This window comes from Xiphophorus couchianus, chromosome 12 (genome assembly GCF_001444195.1).
Source record: "Xiphophorus couchianus chromosome 12, X_couchianus-1.0, whole genome shotgun sequence".
Lineage (NCBI taxonomy): Eukaryota > Metazoa > Chordata > Actinopteri > Cyprinodontiformes > Poeciliidae > Xiphophorus > Xiphophorus couchianus.
The window spans coordinates 18,872,675-18,885,598 of NC_040239.1; the positions used below are offsets into that span (position 1 = coordinate 18,872,675).

The 12,924-nt window shown below is 37.7% G+C and overlaps 1 long non-coding RNA gene across 1 annotated transcript; it reads left to right on the forward strand.

Moving 5' to 3' along the window:
• Window positions 1-6,486: 6,486 nt before the first annotated feature.
• LOC114155231 (uncharacterized) lies at window positions 6,487-7,439 on the forward strand. Its single transcript, XR_003597705.1, has 2 exons — window positions 6,487-6,626; window positions 6,946-7,439. It is a non-coding gene; the product is annotated as an uncharacterized LOC114155231 (long non-coding RNA).
• Window positions 7,440-12,924: the final 5,485 nt, after the last annotated feature.

Sequence of the window (12,924 nt, forward strand, 5' to 3'; positions counted from 1 at the left end):
AGTACAAACAGATTTTGTGTTATTGCTTTTTATTTTCCTTAAAGCTTTTAGTTTGTTTTTTACAGAATATTATGCATGAAATGTTTGTTCAAGAGTTGCTATGAACCAGTGCAAGCAATGATTACTTGGTCAGAAAAGCTGTATAGCCTGGTCCAAAAGGAGATGAAAATGCAAAACACAAAAAACTGTACAAAAGTTTCAGAGAAAAAAATGAAAAGTACCATAACACACAGTGTCACATATTGTGTGAGGCATTTTTATAGTATGGGAATGCTTACAAGTGCCCACCTCTGAAAAGACTTGCAAGAGCATCAAAAGCAAACCATTATGTAAATGAAGAAAGTGATCTGATTTCATGATTCACATTTCTTTTTTATAATCTGGTTTGGATGCGCCACACATTACATTAAGCTTAGAAATCCATTGTAATATAAAAGTTGCAGAGTTCTGCTGGGAAACTTTGGGACTTACTAATACTATGGAAGTTACCAGCTCCTTCAAGTTTGAGACCATTCTTCTCAATCAGAAAAAGGCAGGCTGTACTCTCTGGGTTGGGGCTCTACTTCAAGCAGAGGAGTTCATGTATCTTAATGTCTGGGTCCACAAGTGAGAATACCATAGAGAAGGAAATAGACAGACGGATTGGGGCTTCGTCAGCAGTAATGAGGGCACTGTTCGGATCTGTTGTGGAGAAGAAAGAGGTGACCAAAAAAGCAAAGCTCTTGATTTACCAGCTCATCTAAATTCTGACCCTATGGTCATGTCATGTGGATCATGGCCAAAAGAGCAAAATCCTGAAAACAAGTGGCAAAAATGAGGCTCCTTCAGAGGGTGGCAGGATTGACCCTTGACAAGATGAGAAGTTCCATCATCAAGGTGAGCTCACAGTAGAGGCACTGCTTCTTCAAACAACATTTTATTGTTCTTGAAAACCTTCTTAGGCATCTCATACAGCAGCAGCAGTAATGTGACCTTCAAGGAAGAAAGGCGGCCTCATGTTTTTTAGGACACATTAAAAAATTTGGTAGAAGTGAGCTTCACATATGACAAATACTATTTGAACCCCACACTGTCCCCACTGATATGAAATATATTGAAGCACACAGCAAAATAATAGCACCTGTTGCTTCCATGTCACTGTATGCTGTTGTTGCGCAACACCCCCCCCCCCCCCCCCCTCCTTTCTGTCTCTACTCTCTCACTCTCGTACTTCCTCTTCTGAGAGGGGAGATGTGCTACCAGCTCTCCTTCTAACGGGTTAATTGAGTTTCCTAAATCTGCTGGGATTTACCCTGTCCAGAACTGAAGCAAACTCTGTTTAAGCTGGTTTCGAGAAACGATTCACCTGATTTTTAACGGCCTACATCCAGGTGTCCCACCCTTCTTCCCCCTGTGAATTAGCCAGACTGAGCAGCCTACAGCCAACTAGTTTCACAGAGCACACCTGTTAACGGTCGCTCGTTCTCTATTTTACAACTTGCATTTGTTATTGAACCAGGTAGGTTTTAGTGACTCGGGCGAGTCCCAAGGATGATGTTTTACATTTGGGCTACCAGCAACCTAAAAACATTTTCCACTTCTTCCTCTCCAGAATCAAACATCAGCTATTTTACAACCATCAAAGAACTTTAAGGTGACTCATTAACTGAATGTCCACAACATCTTTTAGATTTTCTTTATGCTAAATATTTTATTAGTAAGGCAGTTTTGCAAGGGTCAGTACAGCTTAATTCAGTAGCAGAAATAATCAAATAAGTAAAATCAGTCATCTAGTCTATCTTTCCCTACTGCTGACACTGAGAACTAAAAAAAGGGAACCTTTGAGAAAGACGGACGGAGTTTGACGTTTCGAACCCCAGACCTGGCCTGATGATGAAGAAGGTGTTGCAGCAGGAGGAGAAAATTGATCAGCGAAGGCAGGGATCTCTGTAGGTCTGATGAGCTTCTTCTCCGCATGGATGCTGAGGTCACACAGGACTTGGTGCTGGCAGGAAAAAAGGCACCAGTTCTTCTTCTTTGTCTTTGTCTTTGTCTTTGCCTTTGTCTTTGTCTTCATCTTTGTCTTTGGGGTCTGAACCCAGCCGATGAGAGAAGTGTGATGTGAAGCCACAGATTGTGGGCCAGACGGGTTGGTCTCCATGAGCAGGACAGTCTTCGGCTCTGTGGCCCCGGCTCTTCTTCAGCTGCAGAGTTCTTTGTCCATCTCGATCTTGACTCGAAGCTGCCCGGAGGATCCAACGAAAGGTTCCTCTTTTGCACCCACCTTTTATAGGGTTTATCCACCCCCCTGGTGCGCCTGCACCGGCCAGCACCGTTGCTGGGCTTGTTTCATTGGCTGTCTGCTTAGACAGATGATCTCATATCCATCACTGTCTTACAGACATTTCCTGATGTCTGAGCTAATGTCTCAGGGTTGCTCAACCTCCTGTGTCCCTTGCCTGCACGACCTTTTCTCTAAATAAGGCGCTGATCATCTCTGCTCTCCTGTTAGTTCCCCTTTTTCCCTTATCCTTTCACCTTTCACCTACCATCTACCTCCAACATATCAGTGATGTTCAATTGCAGTTACACCTTTTTACACCATTTCAAGTTCAATGTCAAAATCACATTTATATCACATTTATTTTCTTTAGCTTCTCTGATTTAGCATTCATTTATAATTTTATAACCATAACTTATTAATTATACTTATTATAATCTTAATGTGAGTTATTACAGATGTTTTTTCTGAAAAGAAACCAAGAATAATCCATGATTCTAATTATTTGATACCAAAGTTACAGTTACTTGTTTTTCTTGTAAGTGTTCCCACAAATATAAGTGTAAGTATTATTACAAGTAAACCAATATTAATATAAGTATTTTACTTTGAATCTTATCCAATTACTAATAATGTTTAGATTTCATTCTTTAAAACTTTACCTTTAAACTAAGGAATAGTCTCAGCTATTTTTATAAATCTGCAGGCTGGAAACTTCCTCTTTTTCCAGGAAACCTGCTTTTCCTGTTTAATGACTCTCTCTGACTGACTATGATTTCTTATGATTAGATAGAAAAAAGTAGAATTAAAGCAAAGTTTGCATGAGACAAAAACAACACACACAACCAGATTTATTTTATTGACACTTAAGTCTACTGTTGGGCCTTGATGTCACTTGAGTGATTCATTTTAAAGATAACTTTATTTATTATTACTGTTAAACTAAAATCTCCAGCATGGGGAAGTGGGATGAGCTCGGATTTTCTTGACAATGCAGATGTTCTGTCTGCACTAATGAAAATTAAAACATTTCATTTTGGCAAATGTTTAAGTGGCTACAATTGACAGCAGCTTCCATTCTTATTAATTCAAGTAACAAACATTTGACCACCTAGGAGGAATTGCGCAAATTCAGTTCATATTTTAGTAGACTGTTTTGTTTAAGCATACCTCACATTTGATCTTTCACTCAAACATTTCCCAGTCAGTGATTTCAAGCACAGAAACGTACACAAAGAGACGGTTTTATTAAAACACTATCTCTGCACATTTTACCAGCACATTTTATGCAGTTATTGTTAGGGTTTTCTCTTTCTTCTGTGGTCCATATAGTGGAGACGAATTATTTTCACCAGAATAACAGAGGTACAGCTTCAAACAGATGGCCCGATTACACACTTGGACATATTATAGCCACAGCTCCAGCTACTGGTGTTCAGTTTGTTTATTGTTAGTAGAGGTTTTCACCATTTTTAACACAAAGTCGAAGTGTATGACACTTTATTTAAAATGATAAACTACACAATAACAGACAAAAAAAAGCATACATTAAAATCTGGACAAGACATCGCAGCTTATATATTATTTTATAAAATTTGGAATATTATGAAAAAAGCACCCAAAAGACGTTTTTTAAAATGTAATAAATATCGTTTGCCTGCTACTCTCCTCTGATTTGCATGACATTGTACCTGTAGGGATACAATATTGTCTTTTCCTCAAATGACTCTTCAAATCAGTGACACTGCAGCTCATTTCCCAAGAGCACCACGTAGCCCAATTCCTGTATGATTTAACTGTCATACTGCGTCTGCATCCATAGCAGTGCTGCTGAATCCTGAGTAGAAAAGCTCTCATTAGTGTTCCAGCGAACTCTGATTGCTGATTGACCAGACAGAGATTGCAGGCATCAAAGCTATTTCCTCTTCCCGTTATATCCGTACTACACATTTGCTTCTTCATCATCCTCCAATGCCTCTCAAGATTGATTTTGGGCACAGATTCATACCAAATTTCACTTTTTTGGATGATAATTTGGTCACTCCAGTCTGTGAATTTAAACAACCAGTGAAAGAAAGGATATGAATTCCCATTTTCAATAAGAAAAGGACGGAATGAAACAGATGGATAGCAGCAGCCTGAGTATGATGTTGTATAGCTGCTTCTCCATGAGAGCAACTTTTAACTTGTCCTTCCTCAGTTCACCCGGGCTGGATTAATCTCTGCAAGACTCTTCTCCGTTTTTCATACTCACTTCAGGTGTGATACAAGCCGTGTCAAGCCGTGGACCACATACAAGGGGTTTGACTGACAGCAGACTGGTTGGCCAGTGATTTACATCACTGCAAACTCCAAACAACAATTCAACCACCACATAACATGCCGTCTGCTACCAGGAGTGTAATTATGAGATTAATCTTGAGCAATGCCAGGGACACATGAGTCAACTTTGGATTTCATCGCCTTGCAAGCAGCACGTCTCTCAGAAGAATGGGGATGCCATGAAGAAGCAAGAAATTGCGAAGCTCTAATCGGTGTTCTGTTGGAGTTACTTTTTTGTGATACACCAGAAGCACATCACATTAGTTTGGTGTAATGTTAAAAAAAATTTTATGCTTTTATACCATCAACATATAATGGATTATCTTAATACTTTTTAAACTGCTGTTCAAATTACAAATAAGTCAAGACACATTAAAAACAATCTTCCAAAACCATCATATTATACTTTGAAAAGTACATGCCCATGCCCATTTAAATATTAACTTCTTAAGTACAAGTCTAACATTGAATAAAAACAATCTATGCAGAAAAAAAAGCCTGTGAGTACATGTGCTCAAAAACCACATGGTGTGTGTTTACATGTCAAAGTTGATGTTTTTAATAAAGAGGTGAATCAAGAGGCGAATGTATTGCTTCAAAATAAATCTGCTGATAATGGCTTTCAGCACACCCTATCAGTGCAGATAAAAATGTCCAATCCACATCAACACTATTGAGAGGGGATTTGTTTGCGTTGTTTGATTCTAATTGGGTCCACAGGGGGCTCCAGAGTGGGCAGGCCTATTTGAACCACCAACTGAAAAAGCTTTTTATAAGAACATTTATAAGCCTATGGGCAACAATAGCAAACACAATTGTACAATGTTCAAAAGCTTCTGCATTTATTTATAGGTCCAGAACACCATTCAACATTCACTGATAACATGGGGTTGGATCAGAGCAAACGACCTTGTGAGTATTTCTTTTTCTGCAGCTACAAATAATAGGCTGGGTTTTTAAAACATATAGTCAAATTTACTGTATGAAAAATAGAAAGACTTTTTTAGCCCACAGAGTCATGGACATAGTGGGAAGCAAGTATCATGTTAACCTTTATTAGACATAGAGGCCTGGTAATAAGTGATTAATTTGATTGTGGTGCATAAGAGAAGGGAGCCATCTAAAAATACTGTAAAGTATCTCTCAAGGACTCTCAAGGACTGGAGTTGGACACTCAGGATTGAAACTACATTTCTGGTTCATCCTGCAAAAACATGAACTTCCATTTATGAATCAAATCTTTTTTGGCCTCCAACAAATGCTCTTACTGAGTTATCCTGTATTTACTGTCGATTACTTGGCCTCAACAATGTCTTTCTTCTCACTACTCACCTGACACAGTATGTAACATGCACAACTAATAATTCAAACTGAGCTGTGGATCTCTGCAAATCTTCTGGAGTAACAATTGCACTCTTAACTGTCTCTCTGTTTAATTAAATCTTTGAGACCTTCACATGACAACTGGATTCATCAAATTACATATAATTGGACTCTGTTTTACAATTAGGTGGCTTGTGAAGGCAGGCAGCTACACTGGATTTTGTATTGATCAGAGTAAAGGGACCCTTTGTGAGTGCAACTTGAAAAAATATGGAAATAGTCGAGGTGTATAAATGCTTTAGCAAGAAATTGTGAAACAATATAAAAAATTATCTAAATGTCTGATTAAATATGGCAACTGGATTCATTCACAAATCTTTTAGTGCGACCTTTATGTTATGCTCATCACTGATGTACAGCTTAAAATATTACCCACATGTAACCCCCATAAATGGTGCAGATCTGTCTGTATGTTTTTTTTGTTAGTTCTTTGAATGTCCTGTAGAGGGCTCTAGACCCACATTCTCCCATGTCGGTCAGAGAAGAAGAGCAAGGCAGAAAGGAGAAGAAAAAGAAATGGCCGACTATGTAATAGACTAAGCACGTTTAAGCAGAAGTAGAGACGTTTTCTTTACTGGGATTACTCATAAGTGCTGCTGTTACACGAAATAATTCTGTTTATTTAACTGGGCGATATACATTCTGTTCTGGGATTCCTCCGGTGAGTCTGTTGTTTTATTTTCAGTTGCTTACTTACGTAGAATGGCTACCTAGCTGGAGCTAACGTTGCCCAGTTTTTTTTAGAACTGGAAAAAAAACCCAACCGGAGTATAAAGTGTAGCTCTGTAAGTAGCATAGCTCTGTGAAATGAAAGTGTTTTATAGTGAAGTAATGTTTGCAACCATTTCTGCTAATGTTAAGTTCTTTATCACTGAGCGTTTTTGGTTTATTTTAAACGCTAATTTAGTTTTAACTGAGAAATAAGTAATTGAAAGATCTCGCTGATTTCCGTGCATAATCGGTTAACGCTCTGCATGCAGGCTGGCTTTTTTAAACGGCTGACATCTGAATGAGCCAGTGGAGGTCCAGAAGCAGGAGGGTCCCGCCGCCATCTTTGTGACTCGGACTGAAGCCTGGGAGGACGCAGAGGAGCTGGTGCTGCTGGAGCTGGATGTGTTGGTTGGACAACAGTAAGCTTATTGAACAAAAAGGGGGCCCCCAGTTTAACTCTTTTTTTCTTTCCACATATTAGTCATTCATAAACACTTTTTTTAAAAACTGACAACTTATGTGCACATTGACTGAGCTGACTGACTGAACTATTATATTGAAGGACTAACTGGAATTTAATCCTTGGAAAACAAATGTTGAAGTGAGCTTTATTGCTACAGTTTAGAAAACTACCCTGATTTTTGAACGTTTCTTTAGGGGTGGATAATTTATTTATTTTTTTTATTTGTTGGTAATTGGTGTTACCTGGAGTATTACTTTTGTTGGTGGGGGAAGGGGGGATAAACGTGAGTTGTTAAAACTTCCATGTCACCCTATAAGTAACTTTACTACTGCATTCATTGCTAATTCGATTAAGGAGTGGTTACACACATATTCAAGCATACAAGCAAGATAAAAAGTGAATTCTGCAAAACCTGTAAATGTAGTTCTTTTGAAGAAGCTGTGAATCATTTGAAGAGGTATTTTTGCTTGTAAAGCACAGTGTATTAAGTAAGTGAAAAATAAAATGGATAATTCTCATCATTGTGATTTGTCAAATTTAAGTTTATCTTCAAGTCTTATACCACTTCTAATTAATAACTTTGGAAAATGTAATTTGTAGTTTCTCTAGGAAGTCTCAAATGCATACATCTAGATATATTCAAGTCTCTGAGGACCATATTCTCTGTTTCTGAAACTTTCCGCCAGGCTGCAGGTATTGCCTGCAGTTCTGAATATTTTTGGACAGATTTCTGTTCAGGCATTATAATGGTTTGAAACAGGTGTCTCTCAGAGGCTCTTGACTATTAGTCGACAAGAACTGGAGGCTCACTGGAGGTTCACTCATGTATGTTTCATACACGGCAGCAAAGTTCTTGTCACCTCCATCTCCCAGAGTGGTCATCACCCATTTATCACTCATTCAATCTGGAAATAAGGATGTCATCTCCAGATGGCATGACATTTTAGTTATTTTTCTTTCCCTCACCTTACTATTCTGTTGTGTTTTCTATCCTTGTAAATCTATTGTTTTTAACATTTACTTCCCTTGCAATGTTAAAAATTTAGCAGAAAACATGAGAGACTGACACGTTTACAGTGTGAGGCTGCCAGTATCTAAAACCAGTTCCCAGGTTAAGAGTCAGAGCTGTCAAATCCACAAGTCTTCTCTTTTGGCAGAAATCTGGAGTTATATTTTTGTTCCCTATCTGGTAGCTCTATGAAGAGTTAAAGCAAGAAATAAACAACACCTCCATAAAGTTCAGTGAAGAGATTCTAGGCAGTTGCTCTCCACATTTGGATGTAATTTGTTTTCCTGGGTTCATCAGCCGCTCTTTTAAATGTACCTCATCATTAACACTGTCTCTATTCAGACCTTGTAAGTTCCTTTGGTGATTTAGATGTAAATGGATCAGCCTAACAACAACAATAATTCACACCTGGCGTCAAAGTCTGTCCTCACTGATCAGATCATGTTAGTGCATTAACATGCAACTAAATAGGTAAACGCATCCCATCAGCTAAGCAATAGATTCAGATAATCTGTCTATAATCACAGATAACTCAGTCACTTCCACTTTACCATTAAAATATAGCTATCACCTAATAAGAATAAAATTTGAATACTTTTTTGTCTAGAAGTAGTCATTCAACAACAGCTATACCATGCTAACTCTATATGCCTCAGGGGTTTTCCTCAGTCTTAATCATTACAGTTGCAGCTTGTCCAAAATAACTAAAACAAAAGCTCTTACTGGTATTGAAAAACACAATTGCAACATTTCACTCCCCATGTCTTTGGATTTGTTTCCTTTCTGTCACACAGTTTATTGCAAGGTTCTGCTGATTGTGGTTAATGCCCTAAATGGATCTTCAAAAGACACAGAGCCTTTAGAATTGCTACTTTGTATCTGTAAAAAAAACAAAACAGTTGGTACCTTTCAAACCAACTAATTTTTTAAATTGTCTTAAGTTTTCATGTCTCTTTATATGTCACTTAACTTTTTATTTTATATAAATTTTAGGCAGCAAAATGGAAATTTCTCTGAAGTAAAAATAATTTTTATTGACAAAGATCTTTCAGATTGTTGTTTTATTAAGTTTGATTTTCTCTCTTTGTCTTTTTAGCTCGCATTAGATTTGGTTCTTGTTCTTAAATGATGTTGAATATGTAACAGTTAAAATGTTTGTTTCCCTTTTAGCTGTAGAACAAGAAGATTTTTTTATTTTTTACAAAGCCTCTTTGAAGGAATCAATATACTGTATTTTTGAAAAATCAGTAAATCCATTGGTCATGTATTTTTAAAAGACTGATGTGATTTCAGTGTTGAATAATAAAAAATACAGGAAGAAGTCAGAGTAAAAGTGGAGAAAACATATGTGGAAACATGTTTCTATCAGTTCTCCCAGGCCTGCAGAGCCAAGATTCAAACCGGAGAACTACTTGCTGTGAGGTAACAGTGGTATCCAAGATGCCTAACAACCCCCTATAAGTCACAATCTGTTGATTTTTTTTTATTTTTAACACAAACACTCCTTCATACGCAGTTATACCTGAAACATATGTTTTCCATCTAGGGATCTACTTGAGAGAACAGTAGAGCCTTGAGCGAATAAAAGTGATTGCTATTGTTTCAAAGTGTTGAAGAAAGAAAATTTACATTTTCAGAAAGGTTTTATAAAATAATTTTTATCCTGAGCCTGTTTTTTTTTCCAAAACAAAAACACCTGTCTAAATTAAAGGGTTATCTTTTAAAATTCAGGTCATTCAGAGGTTAAAACTACAGGTTTAAAGCTTCTTTTTACTAGGGAATGCTGAGGTTTTTGGAGGATGAGCATCAAACAGATGTCATATGGAAACCTTCGTTCAGCTGTGGGAGTTTGCTATGTGATTGTGTTGTACTTGCTCTCAGTCACCCTTATTTTGCATTTTCCAGTGTAGAGAAAACACTTCGCTCAGTTTGCTGATAAACAATAAGCTTGTAAGCCAGAATAACTGCTAAAATGCTAATGTTAGTTCAGAAAGTCACCTTCTTTCTGTCCTTCAAAACTAAAACAGTATTTGTTTTCTATAAAAACAAACACAAAAATAATAACATCTTAAGATGTCTTTAGCTTCTCAAAAAGTTGATTAGATATGTTTTGTTTGGTTATAATTATTTCAGAAGTTCTTCTATTTGTGTCCCCTGTACCTTACATTAATTCTGCAATTTCCAAAACCCTGACTAATGTAACAAAATCTAACATTTGTACATTGTGTGACAGAGGTTGAAAGCTCCAAAGAATAAAACATACTGTAGCTAAATACAGTATGTGCAGACTTCCTGTTATCAGCTGAAAGTCTTGCTCTTTCTGTCTCTTGCACCCTAAATTAAAAAAATTTTTTTTTTTTAATTCCTTTATTTAATCAGGTTTTTACTACCAACATTTTCTTAATATGTCATAGAAAATACAGGTTCCATTTTAAAACCCCTCACTGATACTGTGCAACAATTCAATCATTCATTACCAAATTAAACACTCTTGAGTCTTGTCAACAACCCCACTAAAAATAATAACTTATTTTTCAGAGGATGCTGTTACTATTATAATTTTTTTTTTGTAGCATTTCCTCGTCACTTGAGATCACAAATTGCTTTCTACTAATTCATTTTAGCTACTAATGCTAGGTGTAGTTGTTCTGATCTCATGCCTTTTGTGGTGCTTTGCGGCGGGGTGTTTTAGCGGAAACCTCATATGATGAACCCTGAATAGTTTCATGCTTTCATGCTCTTTCTTAGCAATTATCATCTATTTTAAATGCTCTTAGGTACAACTGGAGCAAAAATAACATGTACCATTTTCACTAGGGGAAAAATTGTCCACACAAGACTGGCCCAGCTCTGTTAAAAATACCCCCCAAAGACTTCACAAACAAGATAACATTATCACATGACATGTGAAACCGGTTGGCCCTCAATACTCAATCCAAGAAATAGACAAATGCAAATGAATTTATCCCATAAATTTAGGAGCACTGTTTACAGATTGAACAGTAGCAATGCTGTACTGTTCCAAATATAAAATGCAAGGGGCCACCAAAGATTTCCCAGATGGGCCAGAACAATGACCAAGGATGTCTCATGTAGTTGTTCCATGGAATAATAATATTACAAGTATGAGCATCAATATTTGGCCAATGGTTGATCATGGTGAAGCAGTGTCTGTGGTTATTTTCTTCTGTCAAACAGTCAATGACAGCTCTATAATTTACCAGTTTGTTTTCAGTCACTTGAAAGTAAAATTTAGAATTAATGCTTTTATCCCTCTTAGGATTGTGAAATGTATGTCTTCAGTGTATGTGATAAATTGGATGGTCTTAAAAGAAATGGGGATGGAGAGAAATTCAAATGCCTCTCAGAAAGGTATTCTAATATTTTATTCCCACACTATGCCACAAAGCAGTGTACAGAGTGAAAAGGAGTTTTTAGTGTACAGTCTTCTCCGGTGTTGCTGACCATCTGTTTAGACAGGTTGTTGTTGTTGGTTGGGAAAAGGAGAGAAGGAATCTGAGCTTGTTCCTGAACTGAACCTGTTGGAGAATGTGTTCACTTCATTTGCTGTGTTCAGATTCCCATCTGTCTGATCCTATTTTTGCTTGAAGCCTGTAATCTTCTTCATCCTTGACCAAGCACCTCTGATATCGTTCCCTTGTAGTTTGTTCTTTTGCTTCTTCCTGTAATTCTCTTTGCTGTCTCCAATCTTGATTTTGAGCTGTTTCTGTATTCTCCTTAATAATTCTCTCTATCCCTCCTACAAGACATTTTTTTTCTTGTTTAACAGTTCCTTCAGAACTCGGGTGATCCACGGTTTAGCACAAAGGTGTCGGGGTGTTCTGGTGGGGATTGTGTCCACAAGAAGTGTATATAGTTGGTGTTATGACTGTCTCAGTTTCACGATGAAAATGGGAGACCATGCCACGAAGGAATATTTACTAAAGATCAATAATAAGGTAAATAAAAACTACAATGGAGTGGGAATGCTAGAATCAGTGGTGTAATGCAAATACATGTATTTGAGTGTTGGGATGCAAAAAATAAAAATAAACTCAAATGTGCATGAGGAGGAGATGAGGCTCAGCAACAGAGCAGAATGCCATGCATCATGCTCTGGCAGAGCAGAGAGAGAGCCTGGAGAGAGACCGGAAGGAGGAAATGGAATGAGGTTCCGATCCATAGCACAATAACCTGAACAAGAAGGAAATAAAAAGGGTAGGCACACAACCCAGCCCACAAGGCTTAGCTCTGTAGGAGTTACACACTCAGTCATGGCAGTGATGTCCTCTTCATATGGCTGGCAAAGAGAAATCCAGTCTGTAGCCTCAAAACTACCCTGCAGGGCTTCTTCAGCTTCTTCTGAGCACTTTCTCACTCTCCTTTTCTTCACAGGTTATCTCTGAATATTTGTTCATATTGCGAGCATAGAAAAACAAGATTGTGATCTGATTTTCCTAGAGGAGCTCTTGCATTGGAGATATATGAATCCTTGACATTTGCTTAAAACAATTCCAATACCTTGTTTTCTCTGGTGGAGCAGCTGACAAATTGTTGAAACATTGGTAGCTTAGCAGAGAGTGAGGCATGGTTAAAATCACCAGATATTGCCATGTACGCATTGATATGTTGGATATGTTTCGATTCCCGGCCGGGGTCTTTCTGCATGGAGTTTGCATGTTCTCCCTGTGCATGCGTGGGTTCTCTCCGGGTACTCCGGCTTCCTCCCACAGTCCAAAAACATGACTGTTAGGTTAATTGGTCTATCTAAATTCT